We start from the raw sequence: 25,697 nt of genomic DNA on the forward strand, positions 1-25,697 counted from the left end.
GATGCATGCTGGATAGCGGTCGATGAGTGGAGTAATAGTAGTAGATGCAGGCAGGAGTCGGTCTACTTGTCTCGGACGTGATGCCTATATACATGATCATACCTAGATATTCTCATAACTATGCTCAGTTCTGTCAATTGCTCAACAGTAATTCGTTCACTCACCATAAAATACTTATGCTCTTGAGAGAAGCCACTAGTGAAACCAATGCCCCCCGGGTCTATCTGTTGGGTTTCGTAGTAATTTCAAAAAATTTCCTACGCACACGCAAGATCATGTGATGCATAGCAACGAGTGGGGAGAGTGTTGTCTACGTACCCACGCAGACCGACTGCGGAAGCGTTGACACAACGAAGAGGAAGTAGTCGTACGTCTTCACGATCCAACCGATCAAGCACCGAAACTACGGCACCTCCGAGTTCGAGCACACGTTCAGCTCGATGACGATCCCCGGACTCCGATCCAGCAAAGTGTCAGGGAAGAGTTCCGTCAGCACGACGGCGTGGTGACGATCTTGATGTACCACAGCAGCAGGGCTTCGCCTAAACTCCGCTACAGTATTATCGAGGACTATGGTGGCTGGGGGCACCGCACACGGCTAAGGAATAGATCACGTGGATCAACTTGTGTGTTTCTGGGGTGCCTCTGCCTCAGTATATAAAGGAGCCAAGGGGGAGGGGGCCGCCGGCCAGGAGGAGGGCGCAGGAGGAGTCCTACTCCTCCCGGGAGTAGGACTCCCCCCCCCCAATCCTAGTGGGACTAGGATTCCCCGAGGGGAAAGAGAGAGAGGGGGGCCGGCCACCTCTCCTAGTCCTAATAGGAATAGGGGAAGGGGGGAGGCGCGCGGCCACCTTGGGCTGCCCCTTTCTCCTTTCCACTAAGGCACATTAAGGCCCATATGGTTCCCGGGGGGTTCCGGTAACCTCCCGGTACTCCGGTAAAATCCCGATTTCACCCGGAACACTTCTGATGTCCAAATATAGGCTTCCAATATATCAATCTTTATGTCTCGACCATTTCGAGACTCCTCGTCATGTCCGTGATCACATCCGGGACTCCGAACAACCTTCGGTACATCAAAATGTATAAACTCATAATATAACTGTCATCGTAACCTTAAGCGTGCGGACCCTACGGGTTCGAGAACAATGTAGACATGACCGGGACACGTCTCCGGTCAATAACCAATAGCGGGACCTGGATGCCCATATTGGCTCCTACATATTCTACGAAGATCTTTATCGGTCAGACCGCATAAGAACATACGTTGTTCCCTTTGTCATCGGTATGTTACTTGCCCGAGATTTGATCGTCGGTATTCCAATACCTAGTTCAATCTCGTTACCGGCAAGTCTCTTTACTCGTTCTGTAATACATCATCCCGCAACTAACTCATTTAGTTGCAATGCTTGCAAGGCTTAAGTGATGTGCATTACCGAGAGGGCCCAGAGATACCTCTCCGACAATCGGAGTGACAAAACCTAATCTCGAAATACGCCAACCCAACATGTACCTTTGGAGACACCTGTAGTACTCCTTTATAATCACCCAGTTACGTTGTGACGTTTGGTAGTACCCAAAGTGTTCCTCCGGTAAATGGGAGTTGCATAATCTCATAGTTATAGGAACATGTATAAGTCATGAAGAAAGCAATAGCAACATACTAAACGATCGGGTGCTAAGCTAATGGAATGGGTCATGTCAATCAGATCATTCTCTTAATGATGTGATCCCGTTAATCAAATAACAACTCATTGTTCATGGTTAGGAAACATAACCATCTTTGATTAACGAGCTAGTCAAGTAGAGGCATACTAGTGACACTTTGTTTGTCTATGTATTCACACATGTATTATGTTTCCGGTTAATACAATTCTAGCATGAATAATAAACATTTATCATGATTGTAAGGAAATAAATAATAACTTTATTATTGCCTCTAGGGCATATTTCCTTCACTATCTTCATCATATTAATCTTCCAATACTTAGTTATTCTTACTTTGCTTTTACTTTACTTTGCATCTTTATCATAAAAATACCAAAAATATTATCTTATCATATCTATCAGATCTCACTCTCGTAAGTGGTTGTGTAGGGATCGACAACCCCATATCGCGTTGGTTGCGAGGATTTATTTGTTTTGTGCAGGTGCGAGGGACTGGCACGTAGCCTCCTACTGAATTGATACCTTGGTTCTCAAAAACTGAGGGAAATACTTACGCTACTTTGCTGCATCACCCATTCCTCTTTAAGGGAAAACCAACGCAGTGCTCAAGAGGTAGCAAGAAGGATTTCTGGAGCCGTTGCCGGGGAGTCTACGAAAAAGTCAATATACCAAGTACCCATCACAATCCTTATCTCCCGCATTACATTATTTGCCATTTTCCTCTCGTTTTCCTCTCCCCCACTTCACCCTTGCCATTTTATTCGCCCTCTCTCTCTATCCTCCCTTTCTTTCTCTATTTGCCTCTTTTTGCCCACTTGCTTTTTGTTTGCTTGTGTGTTGGATTGCTTGCTTGTCACGATGGCTCAAGATAACTCTAAATCAACAACAATGATTTTATTAGCACTCCGATTGCTCCTCTTACCAATGCTGAATCTTGTGAAATTAATGCTGCCTTGCTGAATCTTGTCATGAAAGATCCGTTTTCCAGCCTTCCTAGTGAAGATGCCGCTACCCATATAAATAGCTTCGTTGATTTGTGTGATATGCAAAAGAAGAAAGATGTGGATAACGATATTGTTAAATTGAAGCTATTTCCTTTTTCGCTTAGAGATCGTGCTAAAGCTTGGTTTTCGTCTTTGCCTAAAAATAGTATTGATTCATGGAATAAGTGCAAAGATGCTTTTATCTCTAAGTATTTTCCTCCCGCTAAGATCATCTCCCTTAGAAACGATATTATGAATTTTAAGCAACTTGATCATGAACATGTTGCACAAGCTTGGGAGAGGATGAAATTAATGATACGTAATTTCCCTACTCATGGTTTGAATTTGTGGATGATTATACTAAAAATTTATGCCGGATTGAATTTTGCTTCTAGAAATTTTTTAGATTCGGCCACGGGAGGCACTTTTATGGAAATCACTTTAGGAGAAGCTACTAAACTCCTAGATAATATGATGGTTAATTGTCGGTGTACTAGAGTAGGGGTAACCTAGTATCCCGAACATGTGCACAGGCAGTCGCAGCATCCCGCGGCAAGGCTTGCCGGGTGACCGCCAAGGTCCTCCATGGTTCCTTTGGAGCCATTCAAGGACAAAGTATCCAAGCCAAGGAGACAAGACCCCGGCAAGAGGAGCTTGCCGGGAAGGCCAACCAAGGCATCTCAAGGAACTTGCCGCGACGCGCCACGCGTCCCAGCAAGGCCCGGTGAGCGACAAGCTCCCGGACGCGACAAGACAACGACCGCGGCAAGGCGCTTGCCGCGGCAAGCCACCACTCTGTGTCCGCGCTCCAGCACATCCACCAACATGTCGCTCTGGGACCCTTCCAGGCGTACGTGGCGGGAGGCTGTGCAGCCAGCGGTGCACGGTGGCAAGCGGCGCTGACAAGATTGCCATCGTGGCGAGCGGTGGCGTCCCTGACGGTCCCTTTTGCACTATTTAGGCGACGCAGACGGGCATTTAATGCCCTGGTCCCCTGCCGTCAGGGTTAGGTATGATACACTATAGCAGGTAGCTGTACCAACCGCAACACCTTTCCATTTTTACCCTTGTCTACGTTGCCACCTGTCGGTGACCCCTTGAGCATATAAAAGGAGGCCCATGCGCAACGTAGAGGGGGGGGGGGAAGGAGGAAGAGAACACTCACGCTCGGTCTCATTAGCTGCTGGGGTGTACTGTAGCACTCCGCGCTCCCGAGCAAGAACTCAATACAAACCACAAAGCAGGAGTAGGGTTTTACGCATCGGTGCGGCCCGAACCTGGGTAAACTGCTCGTGTGCTTCGCCTCGATCCGCTCTCTGTGCGACCCTCGCCCCCGCCGAACCGAAAGGGACTCGGTCCACCGGTCCCATGGGTGTTCGTGTATTAGTCCCCCGACATCCTTGGCGCGCCAGGTAGGGGTGTCGAGGTTGTGTGAACCAGATCCGGCGTTCACACGAGCTAGATCTTCATCATCTTCATCGACATGCCGCCGAAGAAGAAGGCTTCGGAGGCAGCTGCTCCGTTCGCGCCGACCCCACCACCGCCGGAGCAAACGACTGATGGGGCAGACGCCGGCGGAAGAACGGGCGTCGACGAGGGAGCTCACGGTGCTGCCAGGTCCAAGGACAAGGCTGCGCTGCCCATCGGCGGCGTAGCCGGCTCCCATAACGACCGGGCGCACTCCAAGACCTCGGCGTCCGTACATGCACCGCGCCCATCTCAGGAGGTGCGGGACCGGCAGCGTCATGGTACTCACGGTACCATGCGTTTGCTGGACCAAGATCGAGCTGGTGGATCTCGGAGTGCTCAAGACCAGCATGCACGCCAACATGCTGGCACGAGCGAGGCACGGTCGCCTGGACGGGATACTACTCCTTCTAACATAGTTAGAAGTCCGAGCATATCCCGCTCCTGGCACCGTTCGCCACCGCCACCCGCCACTACAGCAGAAGCTTTGGCGTGAGCTCAACTGCTCCTGGACTACCCTCCAATGGCAGACAAGATCGACGACTGGATGGCCACCATTCAGAGTCTCATCGGCTTCGCCAACGGCGACACTCAACGGCAGCCGAGCACGTCGCAACCGCGGCAAGTCAGCCAGGCACGAGCCGGTGGCGACAAGACCGGTGGGGGTGCAACCACTGTGCACTCTCCGCCCCGAAGGCCAAGATCGCCGACTCACCGGATCCACCTCGACAGCGACTCCACCGCGTCATCAGATCCACGAGCTTGTTGCGATCAGCGCCAAGTTCTTCATGAACGACAGCAAGAAGACGCTCGTACTCGCATCGAGCGCCAAAGAGAAGCGCGGCGTCAATTAGACCAGCGCGCTGGGCCCTCTGTCGACATGCATGCGCCAGGGGAACTAGGCAACTTGCCGTACGCGGTAGGTTGCCCTGCGTTTACTCGTGAGCTGCGGCAAGTACAGTGGCCTAGCAAGAAGAATTTCAAGCCAGACGTACCAGAGAAGTACGACGGCAAGTCGGATCCGTCGGAGTTCCTCAGCATCCACACCATCGCGGTGCAGGCTGCCGGGGGGCGGGACGACAAGATCCTTGCCAACTACTTCCCGCTGGTGCTCAAGCCCAACGTCAGGTCCTGGCTCTTGCACTTGCCGGACAACTCCATATCCTCCTGGGCAGACCTATGCCATCAGTTTGTCGGCGCCTTTACAGGCGGCCACAAACCTCATGGCCAAGAGAGTGACCTTCATCTACTCGCCCAGAAGGAAGGAGAGCCCCTACGCAAGTACATTCTGAGATTCAGCCGTGTACAGCACAACATCCCAGATGTCCACCCTGCCGCGGTCATCAGCGCGTTCCATCAGAACGTGCGTAACCGCAGGATGCGGGAGGAGATGGCGATGTGCAAGATCAGAGACGTCAGTGAGCTGTATGCCCTGGCCGACAAGTGTGCACGTGCTGAGGAAGGGAGGAAACTCCCCGGAGAGAATACAGGAGCAGGAGGATCTGACAGCGAGGATGCTGCCCCGGCAAAGAAAAACCGGCGGCGGAACAACAGGAAGAAGAAAGGCAAAGATGTGCTAGTCATTGAGCAGTCCGGCAACGAAGGTGGCGCCAAGAAAGCCAAAGCTGGTAGCTCCGGCAAGGAGATTTCCGCATGCACCAACTGCCAGACTGTGGCGGTCGCCGACAAGCAGGACGGCACCGACAAGCAGTACTGCAAGATCCACCGCACCAAGGGCCATGACCTCCAGAGCTGCAAGAAGGTCGAGCAGCTTGTCCAGCAGCAAAAGGCTGAATACGAGCAACGCGACAAGGAGAGGGCCCAAGGAGGCGCTGGAGAATCCGGCAAGAAGCGCGCCGGCCGGGGAGGACGCCGCGGCAAGGCCATGCAGCGGCAAGGAGACAGACCTCCCCGTGGCCGCGACAAGGATGAAGATGACGACGACGACGAAGACATGGATGGTGTCGAGACCAGTGAGCAGGAGTTCCAGAAAGCCACAGAGGTCTTGTGCGTTGACGGCGGTGCTTCTCTGCATACTTCGCACCGCCAACTCAAGCAGTGGGTGCGGGAAGTCAATGCGGCGGAACCACCTGTCGAGTCACGCAAGCTTTTGAAATGGTCCAGCATGCCTATCATCTTTGATATTGAGGACCACCCTGATCGCACAACTGTGGTCGGGTGCTTGCCGATGTTGGTTTCACCAACTATCCGCAACCTCAAGGTCACTAAGATGCTAGTTGACGGCAGGGCCGGCTTGAACCTGATCTCCTCCGCTGTACTCCAGAGACTCCAGATCCCTGACAGCGAGCTTGAAGAGACCGGCACATTCCAAGGAATCAACCCGGGAAGGAGCAAGCCGAAGGGGAAGGTCACGTTGCCAGTAACATTTGGCAACGAGGTGAACTTCAGGACTGAGAGGGTCACTTTTGACGTTGCCGATTTTCTATTGCCTTACAATGGGATACTCGTCCGTCCAGCACTCGCCAAGTTCATGGCAGCCTCTCACTACGCATACAACATGCTGAAGATGCCAGGTCCGATAAGCGTCATCTCTGTCCCTGGCGACAAGAAGGATGCTCTTATCTGCGCCGACAAGATCTACCAGGAAGCGGCAGCCGCAACAGATCGCAAGTCACCCTCCCGGGGGGAAGAAGAAGACCAAGTCCGGCAAGAGTTCTGATGCCCACTGCGGCAAGCGCACCTCTTCGGAGTGCTGCGCTGCCGTCGAGGACGCACCATCGAGCTCCACCGGCAAGTGTAAGAAGACAATGGCAGCTCCGCCAGAGACCAAGAAGGTGTCCGCCAAGGAGGACGGCACTGGTGGTACCTTCACCATCAGTGCCACTCTCGACCCTAAATAGGAAAGCGTGCTCATTGCTTTCCTGCGGGCGAACGTCGACGTGTTTGCGTGGCAACCGTCTGACATCCCCGGTGTACCCAGGAAAGTAATTGAGCACCATCTTGCCGTTTGTCCTCATGCGCGGCCCGTCAAGCAGAAGGTCAGGAAGCAAGCAGTGGAGCGCCAAGAATTCATCGCAGAAGAGATCAAGAAGTTGGAAGCAGCAGGCCTTGTCAGAGGAGTGCTCCATCCTACGTGGTTGGCCAATCCTGTAGTCATACGCAAGGCGAACGGAAAATGGAGACTTTGTATCGACTTTACCGATGTTAACAAAGCTTGTCCCAAAGACCCATTTCCTTTGCCGCGCATTGACCAGATTGTTGACTCCACGGCCGGATGTGACTTGCTTTCATTTCTTGACGCATACTCAGGATACCGTCAGATCTTCATGGCAGAAGAGGATGAGGAGAAGACCGCATTCATCACTCCATGTGGCACGTACTGTTTCATACGGATGCCTTTCGGTTTAAAAAATGCTGGTTCAACATTTGCAAGGGTAGTCCATGTCGCTCTTGAGCCACAAATACACAGAAATGTGGAAGCCTACATGGATGACATAGTGGTCAAGAGCAAGGACAAGGCAACTCTGATTCAAGATTTAGACGAGACCTTTGCAAATCTGCGCAAGATCAGCCTCAAGCTCAACCCCGAGAAGTGTGTGTTTGGAGTCCCCTCCGGCAAGCTTCTCGGGTTCTTCGTGTCTCAACGGGGAATTGAAGCCAATCCCGACAAGATCAAGGCCATTGAGCAGATTGAAGCACCGAAGCGTGTCAAGGATGTACAAAGACTTGCCGGTTGCGTGGCTGCTCTCAGCAGGTTTATCTCTAGGTCTGCTGAGCACGCCCTGCCGTTTTTCAAAATATTGAAAAAGGCAGGTCCAATGAAATGGACTCCAGAAGCGGAGGCTGCGCTGCAAGACTTGAAGAGATACCTGTCCTCCACTCCAACACTTGTCACACCTAAGCCACAAGAGAAGTTGCTGCTGTATATAGCGGCAACCAATAAGGTGGTTAGTGCTGCGTTACTAGCAGAGAGGGAGGTAGATGACGAGCCAGCAACCACGGCAGGCGCATCCAGCGACAAGAAGGGGGCTTCCCCGACAAGCTCTGGTCCCGACAAGGCTGGATCTGCGCAGACGCGCGAGGAGATACAGAAGAGAATGGTACAGCGCCCAGTTTACTTTGTTAGTTCCCTTCTGCAGGGGGCTAGGTCAAGGTACTCTGGCGTGCAGAAATTGCTTTTCGGCCTTCTCATGGCCTCGAGAAAGTTGCGCCATTACTTCCAAGCACATGAGATCACAGTTGTCACTTGTTTTCCGCTGAAGAGGATACTACAGAATCTAGAAGCGACAGGCAGGATTGTTGAGTGGGCACTGGAACTGTCAAGCTTTGGCCTCAAGTTTGAGAGTACTTCAACTATCCAAAGCAGAGCATTGGCAGAATTCATAGCAGAATGGACGCCAACACCAGATGAAGAAATTCCAGAAACGAGCATCCCCGTCGAGGAAGCAAGCAAAGAGTGGCTGATGTACTTTGATGGTGCCTTTTCGCTGCAAGGCGCCGGCGCTGGCGTGCTGCTTGTCGCACCCACCAGAGAGCACGTCAAGTACGTAGTCCAGATGCACTTTCCGAAGGAGCAAGCAACAAACAATACTGCAGAGTATGAAGGCTTGCTTGCCGGTCTCAGGATCGCGGCAGACCTTGGGATCAAGAAGCTCATTGTCAGGGGTGACTCGCAGCTTGTCGTCCGCCAAGTGAACAAGAGCTATCAGAGTCCGTTGATGGAAGCCTACGTCGACGAAGTGAGGAAGCTAGAAGAGCACTTTGACGGCCTACAGATGGAGCGTGTTCCAAGAGCTTAGAACGCCATTGCCGATGGCCTATCAAAGTGCGCCGCACTTAAGTTACCTGTGGAACCAGGGATCTTTGTGCTCAAGCTGACTCAACCGTCTGTAACGCCATCAACTGGACAGAGCAAGAAGAGGAAGTTGATTTCTGGTGACTATTTTCCGGCAGATCTTTCCGAAGCCGCCGCCAAGAAGGTCCCCAAGATCAACGCCAAGAGCGCTGAGGAGCAGTCTGCTCCGGCAAGCCCTAGGGTTTGTTCCGTTGAAGCACAAACTCCCGACAAGTTTTGCTCCGGCAAGCTTGCCGGGGAACGTCAAGCTCCGGCAGAGCCGCAGGTTCTTGCCATAGAAGCGGATGTTCCCGCAGCAGCAGATTTGCCTTTAGTCCTTGTTGTCGAGCCACAAGCTCCAGCATGGACACAGCAGATTGTCCGTTTCCTTCAGACAGGAGAACTTCCCGAAGAGCAAGAAGAAGCGGAAAGAGTAGCCCGGCAGTCAAGTATGTACCAGTTTGTCGACAACACACTGTACAGAAGAAGACTCAATGGTGTGAAATTGAAGTGTATTCACCGGGAAGACGGACAAAAGCTATTGGCAGAGATACATGGAGGCATATGTGGTCACCACATTGGCGCAAGAGCACTTGCTGGCAAAGCATTCCGACAAGGTTTCTTTTGGCCGACAGCCCTCTAGGATGCAACTGCACGAGTAACCAAGTGTGAAGCGTGCCAGTTCCATTCCAAGCAGATACACCAACCAGCTCAAGCTCTCCAGACGATCCCTTTATCCTGGCCATTTTCGGTCTGGGGGCTCGACATCCTCGGCCCCTTTTCCCGAGCAGTCGGGGGCTTTCAGTACTTGTACGTTGCAATCGACAAGTTCACAAAGTGGCCGGAAGTGGAAGCAGTGAGGAAGGTGACAGCACAGTCAGCAGTCAAGTTCTTCAGGTCGATTGTTTGCCGCTTCGGGATCCCTAACAGGATAATCACCGACAACGGTACGCAATTCACGAGCCGCACCTTCATGCAGTACGTCCAAGATCTTGGCGCCAAGGTCTGCTTCGCTTCTGTTGCTCACCCGAGAAGCAACGGTCAAGCGGAGAGGGCAAATGCTGAAGTGCTGCGTGGGCTCAAGACCAGGACTTTCGACAGGCTGCACAAGTGCGGAAAAAACTGGATCGAGGAGCTGCCGGTGGTTCTTTGGTCGATCAGGACGACGCCAAATCGAGCCACTGGCCAGACACCTTTCGCTCTAGTCTATGGAGCAAAGGCAGTTCTCCCCACAGAACTCGTATACCGGTCACCTCGAGTGCTCGCTTATGATGAGCTTGAGCAAGAGCAGCTGCGACAAGATGACGCGCTGCTCCTTGAGGAAGACCGTCTTCAGGCTGCTGTACGAGCTGCTCGCTACCAGCAAGCTTTGCGCCGCTACCATAGCCGCAAAGTTAACGCCAGAAGTATCGAGGAAGGCGACCTTGTTCTTCGGCGTGTTCAGTCCGCCAAGAATTCCAACAAGTTGACGCCGAAGTGGGAAGGCCCTTACCGGGTGAAACGAGTCACTAGGCCTGGCACTATTCGCCTTGAGACCAAAGATGCCATTCTGATGAGCAACTCCTGGAACATTGGGCATCTTCGTAAGTTTTACCCGTAAGGCGCGGTTGCCGGAACCCGTTCCGGCAACCACCTTTTGTACAAGTCTTGCCGCTGTTGCATGTAATCCTTTGTACAAAGCCGGGCGCAGACCCCGTGCATAAAGCTCATGTGCTCCGCACATCTTGTCAATTTCATGCTTTCTATTTTTTGCATATGTGATCTGACACTTTGTGCAGCACCTACTCCCCGGTAAGCAATAACGAGCCGTAAGGCTCCATATCTTTATTTTCTCCTCTTTCTTTTTTCTCAAGGAAAGGAAGGTTCCCTCGCCCACAAGTTTGCCGGGGGGGGGGAAAGGAGAAGATAATGGTACGGACCAGGCGTCATTCAAGAAAGTTTCGCCTTACCGGGAAGCAAACAACAGAAAAGCTAAGTTGCCAAAGTTTGAGCAATCAGATTTTTAAAATTTTTAAGTTATCTCCCTTGAACGACCGCACTTTGTATGGAAAACCTGTGCGCGGAGGAACCAACTCGTAGCTAGTTGCGCCCTTACTTTGTTTTGAGTCCGCTCAACAACTTAAGTGAGCTGCGACTAGTTGCGACAAGGTTTCTTGTCGGTAGCAGCACCGCCAGCAGGCTGCTGACGTCCCGCACTCAGCGCTCGCGGCTCAGGTTCCTGCACCGGCAAGTTCCCTAAAAGCGTAGGGCAAAAACATACAAAGGGAGGAATCGATTAAAGGGAATAACATTGCAATCATTACCCGGAATAGAGTTATATTACAATGTAGCTTGTCGGGGCTCTAACAGATTGTTCTCATAACATGACCAGCAGCGACAAGAAAAGAAGAAACCGGGCGGCCTAGTCTACGCGATCGCCCTCAATCCTCTTCATCCCGCTCACCTTATCCACAATGGGTGCGACAAGGGTCTTGAGCGCCTCCAGATCAGCATCCGGCGGCAGGGTCTTGAGGACGTTGGTGAGGTTGAGGCCCGGGTTGCGGAAGGCCACCTTCACCAACACCTTTTGAAGAGCTTCGCGCAGATCTTGCGCGACTCGTCGGCCAGCTGCTTTGGGATCTTCTCCCGGAGCCGCTGGAGGGCCGTCGCCACGCCTTTGAAGAACAAGGTGAGCTTGGCGCTGGATTGAAGGTTCTCATCAGAGGGATACCTGAGATCCTCCACCCCCAGCTGCGCCAGCTCCCTGTCGATATCTGCGGCACCATTCACGAGACCCTCCGTCCAGTGCTCCACTTTCTCCCTAAAAGCATTCTGGGCGGCGGTAGCACTCGCCAGCAGCGCCTTGTCGCCCTTGATCTCCTCCTTCAAGGCCACCTCCTGCTCCCTGGCGTCGTCCAGTGTCTTGGTCAAAGTGGTCAGCTTCAACTCAAGATCTGCGTTGGAGTCCTTGGCGGCGCTAAGCTCTTCACCACTCGCCTTGAGATCGGCCTCCAGCTGCGCCACCTTCGTCTCCAGCTCCTTCTTGACGGCCTCGGCAACTGCGGCAGCATCCTCTGCTTGCTTAAGGGCTCCGCCGATTTTTTGCTCATGCGCGGCAAGCTCCTCCTCGTGGCTGTCGAGGTTAACTTTCTGCTGCACCAGCTCGCCCTCCTGCGCAGACAGCTTCTCAACGGCAAGCCTCTATTGCTCTTCAACTTCGGCCTTCTCGAGGAAGAAGGCCTTATGCTCTTCGGCGAGTTGCTCCTGCTCCTCTGCCAGGGACCGGAGAGCTTCCTGGTTGAGACCCCGGAGCTCCTCCACGCGCTTCTCGATGTCTGCTCCCGCCTTCGCAACAAGCGCCTCGTGGGATTCCAGCTTGGCTTGCCGGGCACGGTAAAGCGACACCAGCTTCCGCAGCAGCCGCTACTCCTCAGGCTCGCTGCCGCTGCTGCTCGGTGCGTCAACCAGCGTCAGCCCAGCGGAGGCGAGCACCTCTCCGTCGAAGCTCTCTCCTTCGACCGGCGCCCTGGAGCTTGACGCCCAGGGGAGGTTGATAAAGACACCATCGCCGGCCTTCAAGTAGACGCCTGGCTGGGGCTCTTCGGAGCCTGACGCTGCGGCAGCAGCGGAGGGATCGGCGGTCGGCGTAGCGCCTGGCGCTCCTGCGGCCTCAGGGCCGTCAGTGCGATCGCCAGACCCCCCGCCTGCTTCTGCGGTGGCAGCTTTGGCGGCCTCAGCGCCGGCGGGATCATCAGCGCCGGCTGCTTTTTTGGTGGCAGCAGCGTCGTCGGCGGCAACCTCGGTCTCCATCGGCTCCGCAGCAGATGGGTCTGACAGCCAGAAAAGGGAGAAGAGTCAAGCAAATATCCAAAAAAAAGAAGATCAAAAGAAGAAGAACCCAAGGGAAGCTTTGAATAGAAGATTACCTGTACTGGGTTCGGCAGTCGTAGTCTCCGCCGCCGGGGGGACGCTGGTGCTGTCCCTTGCCGGAGAACTCTCCCTTGCCGGAGGACTCTCCCTTGGCATTTCGGGGGCGGCCTCTGGGCGCTCCTGGTGGGGCTGCTCTGCTCCTACACAAGCCAACAGTCAGATGTCAGCAAAGAAAGAGTATCCATGCGCGCCTAACAGCAGAAAGCGAACCATATACTTACGCTGGGGGCTGCTCTGGAGAACAATTGCCGGGTCCAGCAAGGTTGTCTCGGACGCACCCCTTGCTGTCGCGGTGGGTTCGTCCTCGACGACAATCACCGGGACCTTGGCTCTCTTCGCTGCTCTCTGGGCCAGAGTCCTAAAAAGGAATAAGTTCAGAGTAAAGCAAATGAGATACAAGACAAAACAGCAAGAATTGAAGAACTACAAGTACAAAAAGAGAATCTTACTCTTCTTCTTCCTCGTCGGAGCTGAACACGGAGAAGTCGAAGTCCGGCTCACGTCCGGCGCGAGGAGGCGGAGGAGTAGTTTCCCTTGGCCGCTTGGCGGGAACAGTGGCGGTGGTCTGAGACGACCCTGCTCCGGCTGCCGCCGCGGCATGAGAAGCGGCAGGAGTAGAAGCGGTGGTCCGGGTGGACCCCGCTCCAGTTGCCGCAGCAGCGTGAGGTGCTCCTGCAGCAACAGTGCTTGCCGCGGTGGAGCGTGTCGCGCGGCGCGGCGACTGTTCTCTCGCCCGCCGCCCAGCTACGTCCCCGGCCTTGCGGAGACGCCTTCTTGGTGGGGATGGAGGCTCTGCTTGCGGCGAGCTGCCTGAAGATGAGGAGGAAGAGGAGTTGATCTCCAGCGAGCCGCTCGTATCCTCGGCGGGCTCGCTCGACTCGACGTCATGCCCGGCAAGCTCTTTCTCGCCGACGAGCTCCCCTCGCTCGGCACGGCTTGCCACCTCTGCTGCCTCTGCCTCCTCCATGGTGAATCCAAATTCGCCCGCGGCTGCGGCTGCCGCCGCCTCTTCCAGCCTAGTGGCGATGCGTGTCATCTCCGCATCGGTGGTGTCGCGGGTGAGGCTATCCTTTTCGTCGGAGCGGACCGGCACTTCTACCAAGCCGTCAAAGAACTCCTGCACGACGTCGTCTGCAGGCTCTTGCCAAGTTGGGACAATTCCATGCGAATCGCACAGCGACATCATTGCACGGATGCGGTCGAGCGCGGAGTTGTTGCACAGCGGAACGACACCCTTCGGCAACCTGAACACTTCGGGATGTTGAGGGTCGTACTTGAACAGCTCCTGGAGCATCGCGTTAAGCTCCAGAACAGTGAAGTTGAAGTTGAGACCCGGACGCAGCCTCATGATATCCGCCGCATTCTTGAATTCCCAGGTGGGTCTCCTCCGTTCCTGCAGGGGGCGATGTGGCGGCGGAGAAAATCTGCGCCAACAGCGCTTACAGTGAGCCCGGCAAGCCTGAGGTGTTGGATCCGGGTGACGGCAATCTTAAGACTATCGTCTTCCAGGGCCACGTCACTCCAATCGCTGCCGCGTGCTACTGGGGCTTGGCGCCGGGCGGTAAACGGCTGCGGGTTCTCCTCGACAATCCAGCACCAGTCTGCTCTCCATTCCTCCCACTTGCCGCGGAACTCTCCCTCTAGATAAGTGTCCTTCTTGCCGGCCCTCGAGATCCAGGCGATTCCGCCGGATAAAGGCTCTCCTCTCTCTACTTGGGGCATAAAGAAGTGGCGAAAAAGGGCTACATTGGGATAGACTCCGACAAAGTTTTCGCAAAGATGTGCGAAAACTGCCATGGTCAGAACAGCATTGGGGGTGAAGTCAAGGAGGCGGAACCCGTAGGTGTTCATAATATCGCAGGAAAACTCAGAGAAGGGCGGGCAGAGCCCGCAGTAGAAGAACAAGGCAAAGAAAGGATATCCGTTTGGAGCCATTTTCCAAGCGGCGGCTGGAAGTACCTTCGTGCGCGGATGCGCTCGCGTCTCCGTCGACCAGAAGAGGTAGTAATTCTCCCTCAGCTCCCTCGCGGCGAGCTTGGGGGGGAATATTGCCCGCTCCTTTCGCAGCGCCGCAAGCCACTGCGCCTCGGTCGACTTCACAACCTTCCCTTTGTCGGCTCTCGGAGCCATGGCGGAAGTGGTGAAGGAGGTCGATGGCGTTGGTGGTGCTGGTGGCGATGGGGGGCGGGGCGCTGCTCTCTTTCAGCTTTGGGAAGACGAGGGAGCGGCGGAGGTTTCCGATATTGGAGTAGCAACCGGCGAATGGGCGAACTACCCCTGTTTCCCATTCTTATAAAGAGGGAGGGGGCGGACGTTCTGCCTTTCCGAATAAAGAAACCACCCACGATCCATCCCACGACGCCGCATTCAACGCGTGCCGTTCGGGGAGGGCGCGGTGGATACGGGGAGAGATACGATGTAACCCAGGCCGCGCGTGCCCGTGCCCTATTTTGGGCCTGGCCCAACAGCGCTCGGCACCGTGTATGGCCCAGGCCCGGGGGCTCCTGTCGGTGTACTAGAGTAGGGGTACCCTAGTATCCCGAACTTGTGGACGGGCAGTCGCAGCATCCCGCGACAAGGCTTGCCGGGTGACCGCCAAGGTCCTCCGTGGTTCCTTTGGAGCCATTCAAGGACAAAGTGTCCAAGCCAAGGAGACAAGACCCCGGCAAGAGGAGCTTGCCGGGAAGGCCAACCAAGGCATCTCAAGGAACTTGCCGCGACGCGCCACGCGTCCCGGCAAGGCCCGGTGAGCGACAAGCTCCCGGACGCGACAAGACAACGACCGCGGCAAGGCGCTTGCCGTGGCAAGCCACCACTCTGTGTCCGCGCTCCAGCACATCCACCAACGTGTCGCTCTGGGACCCTTCCAGGCGTACGTGGCGGGAGGCTGTGCAGCCAGCGGTGCGCGGTGGCAAGCGGCGCTGACAAGATTGCTATCGTGGCGAGCGGTGGCGTCCCTAACGGTCCCTTTTGCACTATTTAGGCGACGCAGACGGGCATTTAATGCCCTGGTCCCTTCCTGTCAGGGTTAGGTATGATACACTGTAGCAGGTAGCTGTACCAACCGCAACACCTTTCCATTTTTACCCTTGTCTACGTTGCCACCTGTCGGTGACCCCTTGAGCATATAAAAGGAGGCCCATGCGCAACGTAGAGGGGGGGGGGTGGGAAGGAGGAAGAGAACACTCACGCTCGGTCTCGTTAGCTACTGGGGTATACTGTAGCACTCCGCGCTCCCGAGCAAGAACTCAATACAAACCACAAAGCAGGAATAGGGTTTTACGCATCCGTGCGGCCCGAACCTAGGTAAACTGCTCGTGTGCTTCGCCTCGATCCGCTCTTCGTGCGACCCTCGCCCCCGCCGAACCGAAAGGGACTCGGTCTGCCGGTCCCATGGGTGTTCGTGGATTAGTCCCCCGACATTAATTATTCTCAATGGCATACTGGAAGATCTACTAATAAAAAGGTGCATGCGATAGAAGAAATTAATGTTTTGAGTGGAAAGATGGATGAACTTATGATATTATTTTCTAGTAAAAGTGTTTCTTCTGATCCTAATGATATGCCATTTTCTACTTTGATTGAGAATAATAATGAATCTATGGATGTGAATTTTGTTGGTAGGAACAATTTTGGTAACAATGCACATAGAGGAAATTTTAATCCTAGGCCTTATCCTAGTAATCCCTCTAATAATTATGGTAATTCCTACAACAATTCTTATAGAAATTATAATAAGATGCCCTCTGATTTGAATCTAATATTAAAGAATTTATTACTTTGCAAAAGAATTTCAATGCTTTGATTGAAGAAAAATTGCTTAATATTGATGAGTTGGCTAGGAACGTTGATAGAATTTCTCTTGATGTTGATTCCTTGAAACTTAGATCTATTCCACCTAAGCATGATATCAATGAGTATCTCAAAGCCATGAGAATTTCCATTGATGAGTGCAAAGAAAGAACCGCTAGGATGCGTGCTAAGAAAGATGCCTTTATAAGAGTGTGTTCTTCTAGTTCCTATGAAAATAAAGATGAAGATATAAAAGTTATTCATGTATCCCCTATTAAATCTTTGTTTTATAATATGAATCTTAATAATGATGGGACTGAATATGATCCACCTTTACCTAGAAGGCGTTCCAAGAATTCGGAGTTTTTAGATCTTGATGCTAAAATTGATGAAAGTGGGATCGAAGAAATTAAAAACCTAGATGTTTCTAAACCCACTATTTTGGATTTCAAGGATTCTAATTATTAAAATTTCTCTTTGATTGATTGTATTTCCTTGTTGCAATCCGTGCTAAATTCTCCTCACGCTTATAGTCAAAATAAAACGTTCACTAAACTTACCGTTGATGCGTTGATGCAATCTTATGAAGAAAAACTTGAGTTGGAAGTTTCTATCCCTAGAAAAATTTATGATGAGTGGGAACCATCCATTAAAATTAAGATTAAGGATCATGAGTTCTATGCTTTGTGTGATTTGGGTGCTAGTGTTTCCACGATTCCAAAGACTTTGTGTGATTTGTTAGGTTTCCGTGATTTTGATGATTGCTCTCTAAACTTGCACCTTGCGGATTCCACTATTAAGAAACCTATGGGAAGAATTAATGATGTTCTTATTGTTGCAAATAGGAATTATGTGCCCGTAGATTTTATTGTTCTTGACATAGATTGCAATCCTTCATGTCCTATTATTCTTGGTAGACCTTTCCTTAGAACGATTGGTGCAATTATTGATATGAAGGAAGGAAATATTAGATTCCAATTTCCGTTAAGGACAGGCATGGAACACTTTCCTAGAAAGAAAATTAAATTACCTTATGAATCTATCATGAGAGCCACTTATGGATTGCCTACCAAAGATGGTAATACCTAGATCTATCCTTGCTTTTTATGCCTAGCTAGGGGCGTTAAACGATAGCGCTTGTTGGGAGGCAACCAAATTTTATATTTATTCCTTGCTTTTGGCTCCTGTTTAGTAATAAATAATTTATCTAGCCTCTGTTTAGGTTGTGTTTTTGTGTTTAATTAGTGTTTGTGCCAAGTAGAACTGTTTGGAAGACTTGGGGAAAGTCTTGATATCTTGCTGTAAAAAACAGAAACTTTAGCGCTCAGGAGAACTGCTGCCATTTTTATTTGGAAAGTTCTATTTAGTTAATTATTTTTGCAGATGATTAATAGATAAATTCCTCACGTCCAGAAATGTATTTTAGAATTTTTGGGATTACAGATGTTGCGCTAGCTACATATTACTAGAGACTGTTCAGTTTTTGACAGATTCTGTCTTTCGTGTGTCGTTTGCTTATTTTGATGAATCTATGTCTAGTAAAATAGTTTATAAACCATAGAGAAGTTGGAATACAGCAGGTTTAACTCCAATATAAATAAAGAATGAGTTCATTACAGTACCTTGAAGTGGTCTTTTGTTTTCTTTTGCTAACGGAGCTCACGAGATTTTCTACTTTAAGTTTTGTGTTGTGAAGTTTTCAAGTTTTGGGTAAAGATTTGATGGATTATGGAACAACGAGTGGCAAGAGCCTAAGCTTGGGGATGCCCATGGAACCCCCAAGATAATCTAAGGACACCTAAAAGCCAAAGCTTGGGGATGCCCCGGAAGGCATCCCCTCTTTCGTCTACTTCTATCGGTAGCTTTACTTGGAGCTATATTTTTATTCACCACATGATATGTGTTTTGCTTGGAGCGTCTTGTATGATTTGAGTCTTTGCTTTTTAGATTACCACAATCATCCTTGCTGTACACACCTTTTAAGAGAGTCATACATGATTTGGAATTTGTTAGAATACTCAATGTGCTTCGCTTTTATCTTTTTGAGTTATATAGTTTTGATGTAGTACTTCACTTATATCTTTTAGAGCACGGTGGTGGATTTGTTTTATTGAAACTATTGATATCTCATGCTTCACTTAGATTATTTTGAGAGTCTTAAATAGCATTGTAATTTGCTTAAATAATCATAATATGCTAGGTATTCAAGATTAGTAAATTTTTCTTATGAGTGTTTTGAATACTAAGAGAAGTTTGATACTTGATGATTGTTTTGAGATATGGAGGTAATAATATCAAAGTCGTGCTAGTTGAGTAGTTTTGAATTTGAGAAATGCTTGTGTTGAAGTTTGCAAGTCCTGTAGCATGCACGTATGGTAAACGTTATGTAACAAATTTGAAACATGAGGTGTTATTTGATTGTCCTCCTTATGAGTGGCGGTCGGGGACGAGCGATGGTCTTTTCCTACCAATATATCCCCCTAGGAGCATGCGCGTAGTGCTTGGTTTTTGATGACTTGTAGATTTTTGCAATAAGTATGTGAGTTCTTTATGACTAATGTTGAGTCCATGGATTATACGCACTCTCACCCTTCCATCATTGCTAGCCTCTTCGGTACCGTGCATTGCCCTTTCTCACATTGAGAGTTGGTGCAAACTTCGCCGGTGCAACCAAACCCCGTGATATGATACGCTCTTTCACAAATAAACCTCCTTATATCTTCCTCAAAACAGCCACCATGCCTACCTATTATGGCATTTCCATAGCCATTCCGAGATATATTGCCATGCAACTTTCCACCATTCCGTTTATCATGACACATTCATCATTGTCATATTGCTTAGCATGATCATGTAGTTGACATAGTATTTGTGGAAAAGCCACCGTCCATAATTCTTTCATACATTTCACTCTTGGATCATTGCATATCCTGGTACACCGCCAGAGGCATTCATATAGAGTCATATCTTGTTCTAAGTATCGAGTTGTAATTCTTGAGTTGTAAATAAATAGAAGTGTGATGACCATCATTCATAGAGCATTGTCCTAAAAAAGAGAAAGGTCAAAAAAAGGAAGGCCATATATATATATGTATGTATGTATGTATGTATGTATATCCACACTTGTGCTTCAAAGTAGCACCATAAGCTTCATGATAGAGAGTCTTTTGTTTTGTCACTTTCATATACTAGTGGGAAATTTTCATTATAGAACTTGGCTTGTATATTCCAATAATGGGCCTCCTCAAGTGTCCTTGGTCTTCGTCAGCAAGCAAGTTGGATGCACACCCACTTAGTTTCTTTTGTTGAGCTTTCATATATTTATAGCTCTAGTGCATCCATTGCATGGCAATCCCTACTCCTTGCATTAACATCAATCGGTGCGAATCTCCATAGCCCATTGATTAGCCTCGTTGATGTTATACTTTCTCCTTTTCTGTCTTCTCCACATAACCCCCATCATCATATTCTATTTCACCCATAGTGCTATATCCATGGCTCGCGCCCATATATTGCGTGAAAGTCTATAGGTTTGAGATTACTAAAGTATGAAACAATTGCTTGGCTTGCCATCGGGGTTCTGCATGATGAGAGCATTCTTATGTGACGAAAATGGAGCATGACTAAACTATATGATTTTGTAGGGATGAACTTTCTTTGGCCATGTTATTTTTAGAGGACATAATTGCTTAGTTAGTATGCTTGAAGTATTATTATTTTTATGTCAATATGAAATTTTATCTTGAATCTTTCGGATCTGAATATTCATACCACAATTAAGAAGAATTATATTATAATTATGCCAAGTAGCACTCCGCATCAAAAGTTCTGTTTTTATCATTTACCTACTCGAGGACGAGCAAGAATTAAGTTTGGGGATGCTTGATGCGTCTCCAACGTATCTATAATTTTTGATTGCTCCATGCTATATTATCTACTGTTTTGGACATTATCGGGCTTTATTATCCACTTTTATATTATTTTTGGGACTAACCTATTAACTGGAGGCCCAGCCCAGAATTGATGTTTTTTTGCCTATTTTAGGGTATCAAGAAAAGGAATATCAAATGGAGTCCAAACGGAATGAAACCTTCGGGAACGTGATTTTCTCACCGAACATGACCCAGGAGACTTGGACCCTACATCAAGAAACAAAGGAGGAGGCCACGAGGTAGGGGGTGCGCCTACCCCCCAGGCGCGCCCTCCACCCTCGTCGGCACCCTGTTGCTCCACCGACGTACTCCTTCCTCCTATATATACCTACGTACCCCCAAACGATCAGATACGGAGCCAAAACCCTAATTCCACCGCCGCAACTTCCTGTATCCACGAGATCCCATCTTGGGGCATGTTCCGGAGCTCCTCCGGAGGGGGTATCCATCACGGAGGGCTTCTACATCAACACCATAGCCCCTCCGATGAAGTGTGTGTAGTTTACCTCAGACCTACGGGTCCATAGTTATTAGCTAGATGGCTTCTTCTCTCTTTTTGGATCTCAATACAATGTTCTCCCCCTCTCTTGTGGAGATCTATTCGATGTAATCTTCTTTTTCCGGTGTGTTTGTTTAGACCGATGAATTGTGGGTTTATGATCAAGTCTATCTATGAACAATATTTGAATCTTCTCTGAATTCTTTTATGTATGATTGGTTATCTTTGCAAGTCTCTTCGAATTATCAGTTTGGTTTGGCCTACTAGATTGATCTTTCTTGCAATGGGAGAAGTGCTTAGCTTTGGGTTCAATCTTGCGGTGTCCTTTCCCAGTGACAGTAGGGGCAGCAAGGCACGTATTGTATTGTTGCCATCGAGGATAACAAGATTGGGTTTTATCATATTGCATGAATTTATCCCTCTACATCATGTCATCTTGCTTAAGGTGTTACTCTGTGTTCATGAACACTACTAGGGATAAGCCTAGCAGCAGCGAGGGTTTTGGGCCTCTCAGTAGCGCGGGTGTCGGCGCTACTAATAAGGCACTACAGCTAACATATAGTAGTAGCGCCTATTGTCCCACGCTATTGCTATACATGAATAGCTGTAGCGCTCTTTGTGAAAGGGCGCTACTGATATTATCTGCAGCGCTGTTTGCTGGGACGCGCTACTGGTAAGGAGGCGCTACTGCTAAATTTCCCCCCTCGCTACTACTAGTTTATTTCCTGCATATTTGTTTTGTATTTGAGTAGGCTTTATACAATAATCTTTAGCATATCATACACATAAAAATGTAATCATAGCATATACATACAATTAGTCTCATCAAATCATGTCATCATCATAATCATCATCCAACACAAAGTGGTCTCTCGTCATCATCTCGAAAATAGCGATACAAGTCTCGATTACTTGCAAATACATCGTCATCCATCTAAACAATGATATACGCGAGAAGAGCTATCACTTTGAGAACATGAGTTCGTATCCCTCTCTCGCATTAGCGTGAACCTAAACTAACTATTGCCTGTCGCTCGGAAACCGGTACACCTGGGCGGCCTGACACTCCGGCCACTTGTCGTATATATACTCCTGGCGTAGCACTTCTTCGCCATCTATGATCTATGCACCTGCATCATCACATGAGTCGATGATTTGCAACATATATAGTTGAGCAACAGAAAGAGACAGACTTGGCAAAAATAGAAACAACATATCATAAGCATAAATAACAAAGTTCATCGTACCCCAAAATGCCCTAACTAGAGTGATTTTCGCTAGTCGAGGAGGAGTACGGTTTAATTACATCACAAATAAAGTTTCACCATGCATAACTCAAAGTTTTGTCATACAGAAAGTATGGACTAAATGGACACGTTGTCATATATCGACAATTACTCCAACATGTCGTTCCATCCATCCAAGTCAGGAAGACACTACAAGAAACCTATTAATACGTGACGGTTCTAATCCGTCATGGGCTAGGCAAAATCCGTCATGGGTGCCCATCCTTGACGGATTTGAAATCCATCATGTATATCGCGTCATAATTTGACATGGTGCTGTCCATTACGGTTTTTGACCGTCAAGGATCTACCCCAGGCCCGCCCAAGGCCCAAACCATTGTGACGGAACAGACCGTCATGGACCAACGCCACGTAGAGTTTTCAATTTTAACCAACTAGAATGATGTGGCCGCCTACGTGGACACTATTTTTCGTCACAGAAATCGTCATGGATATCCTACATGGGGTAGCCCATTAGTTCGACCCGTTAGCCTATTTCATTCAGCCCAATTTTGAACAATTACATTTTAAAGCATGATGCGTTATCAATCATAATGCTAAGACAACGTATTTCCAAAGTGCCTCATTTGCACATATGAATCAATATATGTAGTCATCTGCAAGCATCTATAACATAGCAGTTTACAAAATCCTCCACGAAATGATAATTTACAACATAGATTAATAAAATATGACTCAGCAAAGTTAGAAAATAGTACAATCCAGTTCACACAAACAGAACATCTAAACTATTGAAGTTGTTATTCAAGTTCTTGCCATCGGCCCTCCTGATGGAAACTAGCTATCATGTCGTGCGAATTTTGATGGGCAGCACCAAGTAGCCTCGTACGCAATCATACCTAGCATATTTACAAGACCATTAGATATTTGTAGATATGCATAGATTGTAAAATAAGAGAATTGTAACAAAGTAAAAATGAATAACTGATGCTCTCCAAAATTCTTAAATCTTGCAGTGCTACAAACGAAAATAACATAGTATCCACTACATATATAAGTTTCATGTAGATCCATATTAATTAAGACAACCAAGTTGTGGGTAAAAAAATTAAATTTTACGTACTTGTGCATATCATCCAAACAAGAAAAAGGAAAAAACGGTCTAACAAAGGGGACAATACATACAACAGTGCACAAGATTCGTTCAATTATCATATGTCCAGTGATCCTTGATGATAAGTTATTAAGATAAAAGAAGGGATAGTTATGTGTTGAGAAAACAAGATCTACATACTTCTATAGTTGTGTCCAGTAATACATTATTTTTCCATCCTTGTAAGTAGGCATGAATGGTTGAGGTGGAGGCGGTCATCGGGGGCTGGCGATCAGGTGCTTACAGTAGTAAAAAACAATTGCTTGACAAGTAAACTTCAAATGCCATGCAAAATAACTATAAGCTGTGGCCACTAATAAATCTATAAAACTAAGTGGCAAATGGTTCTCTGAAGAGATACTGGATAGGATGTATGAGTTATTGCTCTTAACAACATGTATGCTGGGGTTACTTTTAATTCAAGTGCATGAGAAGTTCACCACAAGATCCAAGGGGCACAAACAAATTAGTAGAAAATCACACCATGGTGAAAAATGCCTAACTCAGAAATAGATCAAATAAATATTTGCAGTTCAGTAGCAATTGAGCTAGGGAATGGAAATACTAGAGAAATCATAGGAGTGGCAGTAGTGAACCAATCCCTGGTTGATCACGGAGCAGCTCCACCAATAGTTATCGCGTCCGCCCTCTCGAGCTCTATTGTGTGCCATGCAGCGGCACGGCTGCTACAACACCACCTAGACCTACATGGAAAAAAACAGATATCATAATCAGCGAGATTACAGTGTTAATTGATCGTAAAAAGGGAAAACATCAGGGAAAAGATTTAGGATCAGACAGTAGACATCAACCCTTCTCGGCAAAACTATTGCGGAGGGCAACTGTCACAGCCCTAGCTTTAGCTCTGCTTGTGGCTAGTCTTGGTTGTTGCATCACGTTTACATGTTGCTTAAACTTGAAATGGGGATTGCCTAAACCCTAGCATCAAAGGAATTCACTAGGTTCAACTAAAATATTTCCAGTGTTTCCAAATGGCTTTCAAAAATGTTCATCATTTCTGGGAAATGCTAGAACAATAACCAGAGGTGTTGCACATTTTTGCATGACATATTTGGGCTCTGAACTAAATCATATAGTATTTGAATTTGGGCATTTAAATACTATAAAATAATTAAAATGTCCAAATAATCCTAAACTGAAATGTTCCATGTTGGATATATTCCAAACAGTGGCCATGAGCAGTTTGGAGATTTTTGAGTGTGCCTAAGTATTTTTAATAAAGCCCAGAACAAAATAACAAAATAGAAAAGTGAAATAAAATAGAAATGGAGAGAGAGAACCCCACCTGGCTTACCTAGGCCACTTGTCTGGCCGGCCCAGCTGGCCAGCCCACCGAGGGCACGGGCGTCCTCTTCCTCCTGCCAGAAGGCAGAGGAGAAGACAGCCACGGCGTCGCGGCGTGCCACGCCGGCAGCTGCCTGCCTGGCTGCCCCCTCATCGCCCTGGGCTTCCTCCGCAACGCCACGCGCCCCCCGGACCCTCTCTCGACCTCTCCCATCATCTCTCCCCTCCTCTGTCTCTCTCGCACACGACCACCCGAGCGCCACCGTTGCCGGTGCTCACCGTAGCCATGGCCACCGGCCCTCCCTAGTCCACCCAGCGTTTCCAGAGGCTCTGCCTCGACCCCCTCTCTCTTCCACCCCGAGCCACGCCACCGCGGGAGCCCCACATCGCCGCCACGAGTCGTCTTCCCTGAGCACGGCTGCCGGACTCCATCGACGGATTCGTCGCCTTCCGGTCGCCCACGAGCCAGCTGAGCCTGTCGTCGGCCTCACTGTGAGCTCCCGGTCCTTTCCCCCTTAACCACGCCGTCGTTTTCGCGCCGTAGCTGCTGCCCCGCGAGCACCCGAAGCTCGCCGCCGCTGTGCCTCGTCGCCGTCGTGGCTAGAGCCATGGTAGCTCGAAGCCGAGCACACCGCTGTGCTCAGCACGCTTCCAGGAGCTGGGCGCGCCCACCCATTCGACCTACCGTGCCCCCTAGCGCCAACCCGCACCAACCCCGAACTCCGGTAGCCGCCGCGAGCTTTGTTCCAGCAAGCTCCGGTGCCCCCGCGGCCACCCACCTGCTCCTCTGGATGCGGGAGAGCACGGGCTACGCTCCGGTGGTCTCCGTGAGTCGAGCCGCCGTCTGTAGCTCAAGTCCGGCGAGCCTCCGCCGTTGTTTTGGTCGCCGGCGGGTTATCTCCGGCCGTGCCGACGTGGCACCGTCATTAGTGGCTAATGATGCCACC

This window comes from Triticum urartu, chromosome 1A (genome assembly GCF_056163025.1).
Source record: "Triticum urartu cultivar PI428250 chromosome 1A, HENAU_Tu73, whole genome shotgun sequence".
In the NCBI taxonomy this organism is placed as follows: domain Eukaryota; kingdom Viridiplantae; phylum Streptophyta; class Magnoliopsida; order Poales; family Poaceae; genus Triticum; species Triticum urartu.